The sequence below is a fragment of the Myodes glareolus genome, chromosome 10 (genome assembly GCF_982192425.1).
Source record: "Myodes glareolus chromosome 10, mMyoGla1.1, whole genome shotgun sequence".
Lineage (NCBI taxonomy): Eukaryota > Metazoa > Chordata > Mammalia > Rodentia > Cricetidae > Myodes > Myodes glareolus.
The window spans coordinates 83,339,972-83,356,002 of NC_142035.1; positions in this window are offsets into that span (position 1 = coordinate 83,339,972).

Consider the following 16,031-nt stretch of genomic DNA (forward strand, 5'->3'; position numbering starts at 1 on the left):
CAATCCTTTCTATGTCTTAGGTCTGTCTAGGAGTTCTATCTAAGGAAGCTCCTGCTTTAACTCATTTCCAAAACAAAGCAGGGCCTCCCACACCCTTTTTCAGGAAGAAAAGCTTGGTGGCTTTTTGTGAGACAGGAGAGTCTTGACCAAGATAGCGCTTTTTTAAAAGTTTGCACCTTCCCTTTATTCTGCCTTCTCCTTGAAACCATTATTCTTTATCCATCCTCACAAAAGCCTCAAGCCTGATCACACTACTTCTTTCTTCCAATAGTGCTTGATTGGCTTTTTAGAAGGTAAATGCTGCAGACACACAAAAGAGAAGGGTGCGCCCTAAGAGTCTGACTCACTCCTTCTAAGATCACCAAATGACTCACAGAAGGTCAGTTCTTTTTGAAAAAGCACAGCAGTCACAGAAATTGCTGTCAGGGCTCTGCCACCTGACCATAAAGCAAACTCCTTTCATTAATCATGTGTCTGTTTCCAGTTCTTTCATACTGTATTTTGGGGGGAAGGGCAAGTATGAGATAGTGAAAGAGCGAATAATGACAGTTTTATGAATGAATGAATGAATGAATGAATGAATACCAAATTCTTCTAACCCACTCCTCTGAGACAAAAAAGGCTGCACTAACAGTGTGTGACTTTTTAAAAAAGTTTTCTGTTAATAACTTTCACCAAGGTCTTTAAACCATTTTCTCTCATTGAAACCTAGTCCCCACATACAACACAGGATTGCTTCTATTGAGTATCTATTAGGAAGTCACTATTACAATAAAACCCTTTTGCTGCAGATCCCATAAAACGATGTGAATCTTCAGTAGAAAAACTAAGGAACAATATTAGAGGTTTCTGCAAGCCAAACAGACAGAACTGTTTTTCTACAAAGCATCTTAAATGGCCAACCTTCCTAGAAAAAAAGAAAACAAAATAAAACAGGAAAATAAGGTTTTCTAAAAATATTTTTTAACATGACACACACTCTGATGTAACAATCCAAATAACTCAGCTATGAGGCTTCCTTCTCCATTACTATGATCAACATCCATACAAACAAAGGTTCACATAGCATTCAGCTGTCATTTGTCTTTCTGTGTTTTTGCCAAGTGAGAAAACAGATTTCTTTCCTCCATTAGACACAGGAGAAAATGCCATGTTGGCACCTACTGCAGCTTTACCAGACAAGCAAACCTGCTGGTACCTTAATCTTACACTTAATTGCCCAGAAAACTATGAGAAAATAAATGTCACTTCTTGGATTGCTGGTTTCTTGTTTTTGAGACTTTTAATTATAACATTTCTTCCTTTCTTATCCTATCTCCAAACCTTTCCATATGCCCCTCCCTGTTCTCTTCAAATCCATAACCTCTTAAATAACATGTTCTTTTTAAATCACCTAGTATGTGGCATTCTATTATAGCATCACATGTTAACAAAGACAAGGGTAGAATACAAGATTTTAATGTATCTCACTTTTTGCTTTCCTAAAAGCACAATGTAATGGTCTGACCTGTCTTTTTAAGGGAAAAGTCCCATCCAGTCCCTCCCCTATCCCCCAAAGCAAGCAGATATTCCTTCTGCTTCCAGCAGGAGCTCTTTCCTTTCATCTCTCTGCCAAAGAGGTAGTTGCTGCCATGGCTCTTCTCCTCTCCCCCTTCTTTTTTCTCTCTTCCTCTCTCTATCTCTCTCTGGCTCGCTCTCTCTCGCTCTCTCTCTCCCCTTTCTATCTCTCTCTCTGCCTCTCTCTCACTGTCCTTCTTTTTTCTCACTCTCCCCTTTTTCCCTTCCTCCCATAACCCACTAAATAAATATCCAACCTTACTCTGCATGAAGTGTCTATCCATCTCTGTCTCTCACCAGCCACGTGGGGACCTGCTGCCCCTTGTGGCCGGCTGTCATTGCTGCGCACTCAGGGAATGACACCATTTTAATTTTATCATTACCTTCGATGCTGTGATCTGAAGGATTTTATCTAAACCATAACAGATAGAATACTTTTAATATGTACATGCACTTAATAAGAATAGCCTTTTTTCCCAATGTGTAGAAGAAATGAGGCTATTACTGTTCTTTTTTGAATTATTGAAGTAAGCTTTAAATTAAGAAATAAATCTTGACTGCTTAGACTTTCACTTCTTTTTTTTTAATGCCATTTTACAGTTGATCTATTTTCTCTGCATGTGGTTACAGAATTTCAGCTTCACAGAGAGGACAAACATGTTGCCATCACATTTTATGTGATCATGTGTTGAGGGCTGTCTGGTCACAAGATCCAGGTTGCACAGTTGCCATAGCAGGCAGCAGCAGGATCTAAGAAAAGCCATATGCAGACATCACCCAGGAACAGACCATCTAACGAAATTCTTAATATCCCAACCATTGTAGATAGGATCACCAGCCAGCATACACCTATTGCTTTTCAGTAGGACACTCCTAGACACATGTGAGCCAATCAAGGATTCCTAACCTTAGACATCCTCAGATTCACCTTTGCTATAGTAAAACTCAACCCCAACTGAGCTTGGAGCTCTCTGATCACTCAAATATGTTAGAAACACCAGAAGTGTCCAAGTTTGCAAGCTTGTGCAAGAATAAAGACTCTTTGCTTCTACATACAGAACTAGGTCTCCTAGTTGGTTTTGTGGGGATTCTGTGACCTGGGCATAACAGTGTAAAACTGTAAAACTCATCCCAAACTAATCTTTGGAACATCTTTTGAAGTCAGATACCATTATTGTAATGATCTGTTCTGTATCTTTTAGAGACAAGCCATGCCCACTCCCTCCCCTATCTGATGAGACAGGCTGATCTTCAGCTTCCAGCCTGAGTTCCTTCTCTTTCCATCTCCCTCTCAAAGAGGCAGCTTCTGCCTCTCCCCACTTCCGTGTTTGTTTTTCGCTGCACCAGGTAATTTTAGTTACTCCATGTGAAAGTGTACATATACCCTTCCCATAGATCTGCCTCTTTGTATGTCAGTTATACATTTGCTATGTAATACTTGTGGGTGCCAACACTCAGCCAGTAGCTCTGAAGTGGTTCTGGATGCAGAACTCTGAAGAAACTGTAGCAGAGGACCTCTGAAAGACAAGATCACCAGGGCCACCATTTTCATTAGTGTCTGATCCCTTTGTTCTGAAAACACACACCTGTCTGAGGTATTGCGGGACTAGGAAGCCCCATATGACTCTTTGTCCATAACTTTTCCTAGCTCTTTCTGAGGCCCTATGTTTGGATATTTTAGTCCTATGTTGGCTGCCATTTGTAATTAGATTTTCTTTTGGGATTCCAGCTCACAAAAACATGACACAGAGACTTACTATTTATTATGAAAGCTTGGTGTATATCTTAACTGTGTCCCACCAGCTCCTATAAATTAAATTAACTCATTTATATTAATCTATGCTTTGCTTCATGGTTCTTTACCCATCTCCTATCTCGTACCTTCTGCTTCCTCTCCATGTCCTCTGGCATCTGTCTCACACCTCTAGATTCATTTCCTTTTCTCTCTGTTTGGAAATTCCACCTTTTCTTTTCCTGACTAGCTATTGGCCATTCAGCTTTTTAGTAAACACATCAGAAGGTGCCTTGGGAAGGACACAGCTTCACAGTGTGCAAAACAGATTATTTCACAACAATGACTCAGAAGTCATTTGCACTTCTACAACGCTTCTCAACTACATTGATTAGGTAGTCAAAACACATTTCCACATCTACAGAGGAGAGCCAGTTTCCATTCGTCAATTACTCTTTATTCTGGGCTTCCCGGAGAAATAGCACAGTATGATCCACATGGCAACTGGAATGGAAAGACCCTAGGATATGCAGTCTGTCACCAGGAGGGTCAAGAGAGCTGCATACATAGTTTCTACCTAGTTTAAAACCATGAGAGTCAGAAGCAAAGAGGGAGCTGTTGTAATCATAGTCTTGGTCTTGAAGGCCAGAGAAGGCTTTTGTCCTGACTCAATGGTGTTTAGGCCAATAGAAAATTGGCCTATTTCTACTCCCTTCTGTTCTGTTGGGACTTTAATAATCTGAATAAGCTATGCCCTGAAGTTAGATCTGGGGGTGCACAACCTACTTTATTCTACTTAGTAGTTCAAATGTTCACAGTACTACAAGCATCCTCACAGATATACTCAGAATGATGCCTAAGCAGGAATCTGGGTATCTTGTGACACAGCAAAGCTAACCAACAAACGCAAAGCTATGCTTTCTGACAACTGTGTCTTGTCACTATTAAACCCTTCTTATCTTTGGGGATTTACCCATTCTGAGTATTCCAAATAAATGGATTCATACTGTACTTGATATTTCATGATTGCTTTCTTAATTTTTATACTATTTCTTTCCTTTTTGTGAAAATATTATTTTCCTTGTGTGTGTGTGTATGTGTGTGTAACACTACTTGCTTATTCATTTTTCCATAACACAAATTTGAGACTTTATAAAACTAAGTTATAATTATAAAAGTATAATATAAATATAAACATTGGGTTTTTATGCTTTTGTAAATTTTAGTCCTACCAACATTTCGGTAGAGTTATATGTCTGAATATTTGTTTTCAATTTTGGGAGAGTATACATGTCCAATAGATTTACTTAGACATGTATTCTAGATTTAAATGTTGAACCATATCCAACATTGGATGCAATGTTTATAATTTCATCAACCTTGTACCACATTTCAAATTTCACTTTATCCTCATCAATTGTTATTTTATATTTTATTGAAACACCAAAGTCTTTCTGTTCCACATACAATGTACACTCCTTACATATATTTTTGTAATCTGATAACCTTATTCAAAGAGATCTTATTAATTTCTTTTTGATATGATTGTACTTTATTTTAAAACTATCAATTCACTAATTTTAGCTCATTTCTCTTCCTGAACCTTCAAGTATGTGGCGGGCATGGTCGATCGATAATTAACCAGACCAACTCAATACAAAAGATTTAGCTTTTAATAAAAGGGAAAAACTTACTGAGCGGGGAACCAAAAAGAGGAAGTGGCAAGGCACTTCCATCTTTTGTTTTGTGTAGCCTGAGGGGGACACACCTTAAGAAGAATGTGATTGGCTGAGATTCCCTATCACTAGTACACTGCCAAACAGAAGTTATAAATTGAGTTTTATTTGTTGTTCTCCTAAAGTAAGTGTTCTTTCCAGTTTTTCATCATGAATATTGTGGCATCTTTTGTTTTTATCACCAATATCTTTTATTGAATTGAGAGGGTTTATTTCTTGTCTTTAGTTTGCAGAGAGTTTTTGGTTGAAGAATTGGGTATAACGAGAGCTTTTCTTAATAATTAAGAGAAGTAGATAATGAGAGTCATGAGTGATAAGAGACAATAAAGCTACTTGATGGCTGACCACAAAAGCTAAAATTAAAGACTGTATAGATTTCCATTTGGGAAGACAGAAGTATTGAGAATTATATTACATTTGAAAGAACAGAGTGATTATATCCCCATAGGCATACATGAGCATAATTTAAGCACGAGGAGGTAACTTTTATCTAATTTTTCATAGCTCTCCACATTTTATATAAAAATAATTGTATGTAGGTGTCCTGGCAACAGCCCCAGCTGGGGTCTCAGCTGACAGCCAGCAAACATTGCTAAATAGGTAAGTGAAGAAGTGTTCTTGATGATTTCTACCCAAGTTGTCATCTGTTACTAGCTGTATAAAACAGATTAAGAACCACCTGGCTGAGCTTAGTAAATCCCCAGAACCATGAGAGATAAATAAAGACATTATTGTTGTTGCTCAACTTTCCTGAAGTTGGAGGCTTTCTGCTAGATAATAGGAGATAAATGGGAAACTGAGACAAAACTCCAGTCTAGAGGAAAGACTGAATCACAGAAGTGTGATGTATCACATGAAAATAAAGGTAGGCTGACATATAGGACTTTGTAAATGCAAGCAATTCTTTTCTAGATATTTGCATAACTGATAGAAGGCCAGTAACATGAGCTAGTAAGAGTCACAGTCTGAGAAGGACAAACATTACTACTAACACAATGACAGTTACTAAACAAGAACAGTGTGAATGCAGAGACTGTCTCTGACATGGCTGCCTGTTTTTCAGACCTATTCCTCCCACCTCACTGCCTCATCCAGCCTTCATAGGGGAGAAGGTGCCTCGTCTCACTGGAAACTGATATGTCGCGGCATGCTGACATCCATGGGAGTCCTGCCCAAATCTGAACATAACTAGAAGGGGAAAAGTGGATGGGGGAGTGGAGGAGGGGAGGGAACATTGGTTAGGATATAAAAACAAAAAACAAAACCAGAAAAATGGTGTGCAACAGTACTAACTTAAGTGGTTTATACATCATTTGAAAGCAGTCAAATACAGGGCAAATATGAGGGACCAGTGGGAGTGATGAGAAATGGTGGTGGAGTTAGCAGATGACATTTTAAGGGGGTCTGGACTAAAAACTGCTTTCTGGAAGAAGACAGTCACTGAAGTCAATGGTATAGGACAATAGTGACTACTTTAGATTGTTGTAGGAGATTTTGTTGGGGAATTGTTTAGTCATCATCATTGCAAACTGCACTGTCTTATACAATGAGCTATAGAGGAGATATAAATCATCACCGAAACGGGTCTCGGAGAAGGGATCAGTCGTTCACCTTCAATTGGAATATGGAACTACAGATTATTAGACAAAAACTAATCTATGTTGTACATTCAAAGGTTTCCTGACCAATGTTTCTTCCCTATCTCTTTACATATAAGCTACAAAAGAGAGAAACTAATATTTCTGCAGACATGTATATACCAGGATAAAATTTAGTTCAAAATAGAATAAAATGGTGATTGGAAGTGAACGTGCTGATCAGTGAAAACATTAATTTATATTTCACGAGGTAGCCACACCATGAACACTACCCTGAAACTGGTCAGGCAGGTCTAAGGGTTCCCTTGTTGTCTTTTTCCGTGATTATGGTGGTGATATGATTGCCCTCCCTAAAGCCCTTCACTCACTGGAATTCAAACTCCTCACTCCCTTTTTGGATTGTGTTGCTCAGTTCCTTCAATTTCAGTTAAAATTGTTTGCCAAACCCAGAGACTGAGAGCAAAGAATGGTTTCAAATAAATAATCAACTAGCTTTAACATTGTTTGAAGAGAGTATTGAACACTGTTCTCTTGCGATACATTTTAATGAGATTAGTCTGGACTATATAAAGTATTATTGCTAGTATGCACAATAGACATGTTTGTTATTCACAATGCTGTTAAAAATGACTGGCCCTCCCAAACACTGTACTAAATAGTGATCTCAGTAACTAATTGGTTGCTTTATTTCTCATATAAAGAAGTTCCTTGTTACTTGATTTGCTTTCTTTTAGAATCCAGCCACCATAATGTGGAGAAATCTGAATACTCTAGTATTCTAGTTAAGACCACTTCAAGTAGACATTATCAGCTTTTTAATCTTCCAAAAGATACTAGGCCCTTAGCTTGAAGCGCCTCCAGCTTAGGCCCTAGAAATCACAGACTAGTGATGGGCAGTAGTGTTTCTCCTTGCCCAAATTCCTAGCTCATGGACTTTATGAGAGCCTGCTGTTGAGCATTTTTAGCGTAAAATCTAGACACTTAGTCAATTAACAAATCAAATAGCTACTGTCCCCTAACTGAGAATAAAGAAGCTCTATTATAGTTATTTATTAAAATATTTACTTGCTCTGGGAGGTTCCCTTAAGCAAAAGATCAGATCTCATTCATTTTTTGTAATCCCTGTTCTGAGTATTGATCTTGGCACAAATAGCAAGCGATGATTATTTACTCAATGAAAAGAAAAAGAACTCTACACGGAGAATAGAGACAGTCATTTTCTTACGCACTCTTTCTCTTTATGTGATATCTTCTGAAGACACTCAGAGTGCACAAAAGCAAGCAAACCAAATTGTTCATTTATTACAGAAAACAAAGCTTGCAAAGATTGGATAAAGAAAGAAAGTCAGATGTTGAAGCTGATTTCAAAGCTATTTTTCTGGAAAGCCGTTGAGCTCAATGTACCTTTCTAGCAACTGCAGAGATAAAAAAAAAATTCGTTTTTATCCAGCATCATTTTTAGCCACGGCAATCTCCTAAGCCAATGCCTTCGGGTAATGAAAAAACCTAGAGCCCAGAATCCACCCTCATGTTGAACTTTAATTTACAGTGCATTAGTGCCTCTTGATGGGATGATCTTCTCTCTATTCCTATGTACAGATAACAGAGAAGCATCTGTAAGCCCATAGAGAGCCCTCAGTTCCTTTTAACTGAGTCCCGAATTCCCTTGATATGTTTCTCTTTGGACTGGGATTGTACCTGAGAAACAGAAGTCTTCTCTTGCATTTTTGGCATCTTTTGCCGAAATGGACTGAAGAATGATGAACCCATAACAGGACCCTTAGGTCATGACAATGAGAGTGGTTCTATGAAACACAGACAGACACTTCAGGAGTTGAAAGAAAAACTCTAAGGTGCATGCTCCATTACAGAATTTCAGAATATCTGAGATCTCCTTTTGACTACTTTTTTCAAATCGACAAATAACAGATTTTAAAAATATACTTAAAAGTTGATGATGAAATGCCATTACCAATTCTGCTAAAAAACCTCAAGGACTGGGGATGTAATTCAGTAAAGTGCTTGTTATGTGAACATGAGGGCTTGGGTTTTGTTTCTACCTTTACTAAACATGATTTTGGAACTTTTCATTTGAAAACCATAGTAACCATGGGAAAATATTGAAAATATTCAGCCTACTTGTAATTGCAGTATGATGGATTCAAGGGCAAGTGCATGGAGCATGCATTAAAGTCAGTTTACAAACCATCATCATGCTTGCTCTCATTATCTTCATTTCTCCAGTGCATTTGCTGACACATAGGCTGTATTTGTGAAAGCAGAGCTGGTGTGGGATGCCCTTCTGTATGCTGTGAATATGTTTTATTACCATTGATTAATAAAGAAGCTGATTTGTTCAATAGCCAGGCAGAAAAGAACGAGACATGAAATCTGAGCACAGATACAGGACAAAAGAAAGTGGAGTTAGGGAGACACCAGCAGCCACTGAAGGAGGAAGATGCCAGTAAGTCACAGGGCACATGACAATATGCAGATTAATAGAAATGGGTTAATTTATATGTAGAGCTAGGCAGTAAGAAGTTTGAACCATCAGCCAAAGAGTTTGTAATTAACATTAAGCCTCAGAGTGGATATTCGGGAACTGGCTGGAGGAAGAGAAACCTCTCCAGTATACATATCAATGATAATAAAAATGTTCTGTGCAAATTAATGATGGATCAGGCAATCTGAGCTTCTGTTACTGCAAGAATTAAAATTTTACAGCAGGAATCTGAGAAACAGGCATCTCTATTGTCACCCTTTGCCCAGCAAGGTAGACCAATGTTCCTACTGCAGTTGAAACAGACATGGTTTATTGGTTTGGAGTATCTAATGTGACCAGCAGATATCATGGAATCCTGGAAGATGTTTTCACCCACAAGGACGCTAAAAAATGAAGAATCTATAAGTCAAAGAAATCTTTTCCTGCTCCAAATAATTAGGCTTTCTGGCAGATGTTGGTTTGCAAATATGCATAAATACGTTTTAAAGGGTGGCATTATAAGACTCAACAAGGTAAATTGTTCAATCCAGATATCAACTCTAAGGATCAGTGGGATTTGATGCACAACAAAATATCCAAATACAACCTCTAAGTAGTAAAACTTTTATGAGTATTTAGACCATAAATTGTTTCCATAAAGGAGTAGCTACAATACAATGTCCATGTGTTACAGCATCTCAGAGAGATGAGGACTTCCTGAGTCATAACAATAGCTCCTGGAAACAGATGTTAATGACTATGTTTTAAAAGGCACACAAATCAGTGTAGCAGAAAAGGAGAACAGAAACAGCAAAGCAACAGACACAAACGAGGTCCATGATTCCTGAACTGGACCATTTGAGCCTTGAAAAATTACAGATTAGAAACAGAAAGATGAACCTTACATATTAATGTTACTGTAAATACTTATTACATCTGAGGCATAGAAAAGGCAATGAAAATAGCAGCCAATAAAGGATGTAGAATTAGGTCACACTTCAGAAAAAATAAAACTGAGAGCTCAATAATGGAGAAAGTTTATCATCAAAAACTATTTCATGATAAGATTTTTGTTTCTAGATTCTGAAGAAGGTGTTTTGGCACCAGAAAAAAATACACAGCAGTTGTATTTGAGTATTTAAGCTAGTTTACTAAGGGAGGCCAGACTGTGCTTTTAATTTAGATCTTAGTTAAATAAGATTTTATCCTAAAGATTTAGACTATTCCTGATGAGGATATTAAAATATATTTTACTTAATCAGAAGATTTAAGATTGTTAAAAAAATGATTTTTTAAGACACTCAATTTCAAAAAATTCAAAGTCAAAGACAGAATTTCCTAATTCCTAAGTAAAATAGTAATTTATTAATACATCTCTAAAATATGTCTTGTGTAGATGGCAAAGAAATGTATTGCATGAAATATAAAGCAGATATACACAACCTTTTATATTTGTAATCACATATAAACTGACAGCGTTTTCAATTAAATATTCTATGGGAGAAAACATATGTCACAGTTGGAGAACTCATAAAAAATTCAAACACTTTTGTAGTAGAAAAAACAAATTCTAAAGAAGCTAATACCAATAGCTGAAGCTAAAACTGAATTATTTTCATATATGTCAGATCATAAAAGTAGGAATATTTATATGTTTTACCATGTGTTTCTTTGCTGAATGTGTAAGTTAAAGTCACTTAAAATTTTATAATTGTGATAATTGAGTTGGTGTTTATAACAATTATAAACTTAACTTTGTGCATACAAGTAAATTATACATTACATGTTTTAATTAATTTTCATAAATGTGCTGGCTTTTGGGGAGCCTAGTCTGTTTGGATGCATACCTTCCTAGACCTGGATGAAGGTGGGAGGGCCTTAGACTTCCCATAGGGCAGGGCACCTTGACTTCTCTTAGGACTAGAGAGGGAGAGGGGTGGAGAGTGGAGGAAGTGGGAGAGAAAAGGGAGGATGGGAGAAGGTGGAAATTTTTAATAAATATAACAAAATTTAAAAAATAACAATATAGCACATTATGGCATCCAACTACATTCAGCTACATTTGATTTAGTTAGTGAAATTCATCTGCAATAAGTAGTAATTTAATAGCTACAATATGAAATCCAGATTTAAATGACATACTAATTAAAGACTTTACAGGCAGCCTTGGTTAGAACACAATACTTTTACTTTTAAAGTGGTTGTGTAATAAATAATTACACACTTTAAGCACTAATATTTCTCCATTTGCTTGGCGATTCTCTGTGATTATGTGGGTCAAAGAACATGAATTACTTTGGCTGCACTTACTAGACATCATTCATTCAGAATGGTTAAACAAGTAGGACATCTAAATCCACATATTTTCTAATTCTGTTGAAATCTGTACTCTCTGAAGTGAGGATGCATGTCAGTGCCAGTTGCTAACCACCACTTACATCCGGCACACAGGTGATGTTATCTGTATGCAGTGAAAAGAACATTTGCTTTTGGGGGAACTGAGTGTTGTTTGCTTTTCTCTTTTTCCACTTTCTACAATGGGATTAAATAGAGAACTTTTAGATAAATTGCTTCAACTCTATAAAATGTTCTCTAATAGAATCTAGTGGAATCTAGTGGAACATCTATAGCACCCTGACACCATACTGTAGGTAGACTATAAGAGGGAAGGATGGGAATGGGTGTTGTAAAATTCTGTCTTTAGGTTATAGCCTGGATGATGCACCTATGAATTCACAGAAACAATAGCTACCTGCACAATATTGATCTCTTCAACATTCCATTGTGAATGAATGAATGAATGAAGCCACTAGTATTTTCACACACAGCACATAACCCTTTAACCACACTCATGCAAACAAACCTAATCAAATTCAGAGTCACAAACAGACAGAAAGAAACACACACACACACACACACACACACACACACACACAAAGTGAGAAGAGAGACTTGGTTAGAAGTGATTTGGTGGGATCGGATAGGGAATAAAAAATAATAGGGGAGATTTTGATCAAGTAGTATTATATATTAAGAAGTGACAAAAGAATAAGTAAATAAAACCAAACTACTCAAATAATCCTTCCTCCACAATGAAAGGAATATCTATCTCTTTGATAAAGTCATCTCTGAAGAATCTATGTGACATATTGGCAATTGTGAAAATTTGAAACCATATCTTTTCTGTCTTAAGAATGTGTTTGCAATATCATATTGCAGTCATAATACAACAAAATTAAAAAGCAATGATTGGATATAGATTAAAATGAGAATTAAAACTTTTTACAGTTAGTAAAAGTTTTATGCAGAAAATCCTAAATATTCCACAGATTAACAGTACTAGCAGGCTAGTTTATCAAGGTTATAGAACACAAAGCTAATGTACAAAACATGAAACAGTTATTTTATATTAGCTATAAATACGTAAAAAGTAAATAAAATTTGATTCCACATATTGTTATATCTTATAATAATAAATATACTTTAAAACTTATAAAAATATTAAGAACTCTATCCTCAAAGCTAAAATTTTTGCTAAGGAAAAATCAAATCAAATGGAGCTATACACAACATTGATAGGTCATAAGACTTAGTTTTAATATTGTTACATGCTAACTATCCCCAGTTACATCGGAGAATTGGATCAGTCTCCTTTCTGGACAGTTACAAGGTGAATCTAAAAGATATATTATTGTAACAGGTCAAAAATATCTAAGACAATGTTGAAAATCATATGAAAAATTGAATGTATCGTCACATAATTTGAAGATGTTTTGCTGATTTATTAAAATCAATACAGTACACAGTACTTGGGAAGAAAATGGTTCTAAATCGGTGTAATGAACATAAAATTCAGATACACACCTATACCCACAAAACCATTTATTTTAAACAGCACATCTAGAACATCATGTAATATAAAAATAACTGAACATTTATTTAAAATTCAATCTCATTCTTAACTCTGGTGAGGTAAAAATTATTTCACATAGTTTAAAAATCCATGAGTGAAGTAAATATCACATAGTTTCAGGAAGAAAACAGAGAATATCTTCACATTGTGGAAGTAGGCAAAAATAGGTCATTTAGAGCAATAACCATAAATGACAAGTTGATAAATAAGACTTCATCAAAATTAAATACTTTCCATTTCAGGCATCATTAAGAAAATGAAAAGAGAAGACACATGCTGGGAAAAAAGAATAGGAAAATATATGTGCTATCTGGGACAGAGACTGCCTACAACTCCAACTAAAAACATAAGATACCATGTGAGAAGTAGTGTCTTTGAATGGGAGAAACAAAACTAAAAAAAAAAGTCAGTATTATTAGAACTTTGGAAATATAATTTATATTAGAAGGTGATTTCATTACAAGAGCTATAAAAAACAAAAAGGACAAAGGCAAAAGTTTGCCAAGGTTCAGAGAAGCTAGAAGTCTTGTGAAATTGTTGGTATCAGTACAGAGATCAAAGTATGGAAGAGGCTGGGCAGTGGTAGCACACACCTTTAATCCTAGCACTGGGGAGGCAGAGACAGGTGGATCTCTGTGAGTTCTAGGCCAACCTGGTCTACAGAGTGAGTTCTAGGACAGGTTCCAAAGTTACAGACAAACCCTGTCTCCAAAAACAACAACAACAACAACAAAAAGACAAAATAAGATAAAATTTTAAATTTCTGTGTTCCAGCAATTCTAGACAATTTTGAACTAGAGATAAATAAAAGTGCAAGTTTTTTAAGGTCTATACAAAACTGCTTGATATTTAACCCAGTAAGTCAAAATTTTAAGCAATCAATGTATCTACATATGTTCACAGGTATTTTTTAAGGGACAGTAAATTCATATGATGAAATGATACTAAGCTTTACCAGGAAAATGGATCATAAGACTCATTCACAGAACATTGTGGATCAGTTTAATAATATAACACTGAATGGAAGACCCTTTTAAAAGATATATGCTATCCATGTTCCTTCACATTGATGCTATAATACTGAAACACTCTTGCCCATTGGTTCTTTCAAATTTCTGTACATTTGAGGACAAATTAAATATATTCAATACAAATAAGAAGTTCCTGACAGTTTATTTTTATTAATTTAAATAATATAGAATTTGAAATTTGGTTCTTCAAAACTGACAACTATATTTGATGTGCCCAACACCCATATGTAATTTGAAGGTGCTATACTATGAAGCATTTATAGAATTCATACCTATCATTGAAAAGAGTTCTGTTTTACAGAAGTATCTTGAACATAAAATAGTCTATAATGCAAAAGAATCAGAACCATCATATTCTTTATATGAGGATGATGGGCAAAGAGGACTCTCATGAGTGATGATCAAAGGAATTTTGATTAGCACATCACACACTTCATGAAGTGATCAAAGCACATGAAGTGTGCCCAAATGTCTGCGTTTTGTTGCCTCGAAATTTTATAGCAATCCAGTTGCAAACATTTATCAAAAGAGTCAATGATATGAATGCCTAGCTAATGTATTTACGTATATGGATTTTATGATAAAGTTGTACACTGATGGCTTCCATTTACTGTGGTATTGAGCAAGAAAATACGTTGCGTTGGTGGCTATATATGGCTCTATAAAACAATTTCTGTGATAACGAAAGGACAGTAAAATAGTGAGGCAGAATTTGTACACACAAAAAATTACTTTAATATGCCTTTGAAATCTTCATAATAAAGTGTAGAGAAGTTATTCATTTGACACAGCAACAAAAAGCACAGTCACCGTGGTGGTAAATCGAAGTCCTGAAATAGTCACCCATCAAAATAAATAGATACCTTATCATATTTTAAGAAAAATCAATAAAATAAAGAAAATACTGATACTCTTCCAAATGTAACATTAAGATTTGACTTAATCAAATTAAGATCAGCTTATGTAAAGGCAAATAGAAAGTAAATTAATTTTATCATAACATTTATAGTTTAAACATTCTACAGAGAACCCTAGATAGACTAAATTCTCAATCCACTACACAAACCACTGAGTTGGATATTACACCCTTAAGCAAGCAACAATTTTTATTATACAGAAATGTACACCAGCTTAGGAAAATATACGTAATAATGATAGTGCAGTATTGTTTGGCAATCATGAAATGAAAAGAACTTGAAGCTTTGACACTAGATAAATGGATAAATAATTACTATTTCTTTATATAGTGGAATACTTTTGAGTTAAAAACACTAGAGTAAAATTATAGAAATCAGGACTGATAAGTGGCTGAAGCACAATGTGAATTTGAAAATGAAAGCACATTGCAAAAAGATTAACACAGTATGGTGTTACTAGAGTACACTTTTGAAAGATACAAAACAATATTATTACCTCATGTCCAAAGCAGACTGTCCATGTTTAAAATCAGAAATTAAACAGAGTGGTGAAAGAAAAGAAACAGATAGTGGTATAACCATGCATCAGTGTGGTAGAAGCCTGTGGATAAGCAGAAGTCTATATATTCTTACACATCTAGGTTCTGAAAGTCCACAATCCAGGAGCCAGTGAAGGTGGCTCCTTCCTGTAATGTCCCTGGTGTCTCCTTTAACAGGAAGACCAGTCCAGTATGCTGAGTTAGAATGTCACATAACTTTCATGGCACGTTTAATGGTCACATCTCAATGAATCCTATTCGAGTTTAAGGGTTTACTGTGAAAACTCAGGAAAAAAATGTTTATTTATTATTTGGCAAAAAAATAATGATGAATATTGATATTGGTGAAAATGACTCATTTGTCCTCAGAGAGTCTATTTTTTGAGTACAATAAAAGGTTATTTATTTAGGCATAGATCACAGATCACAGGCCTCTGCATAAACAGAGGAAGAGAAACCAATTCCAGAAGACAGAAAAAAGAGAGGGAGCGCATGCTTTGCATTGGCATTTATAGTATAAGAGACC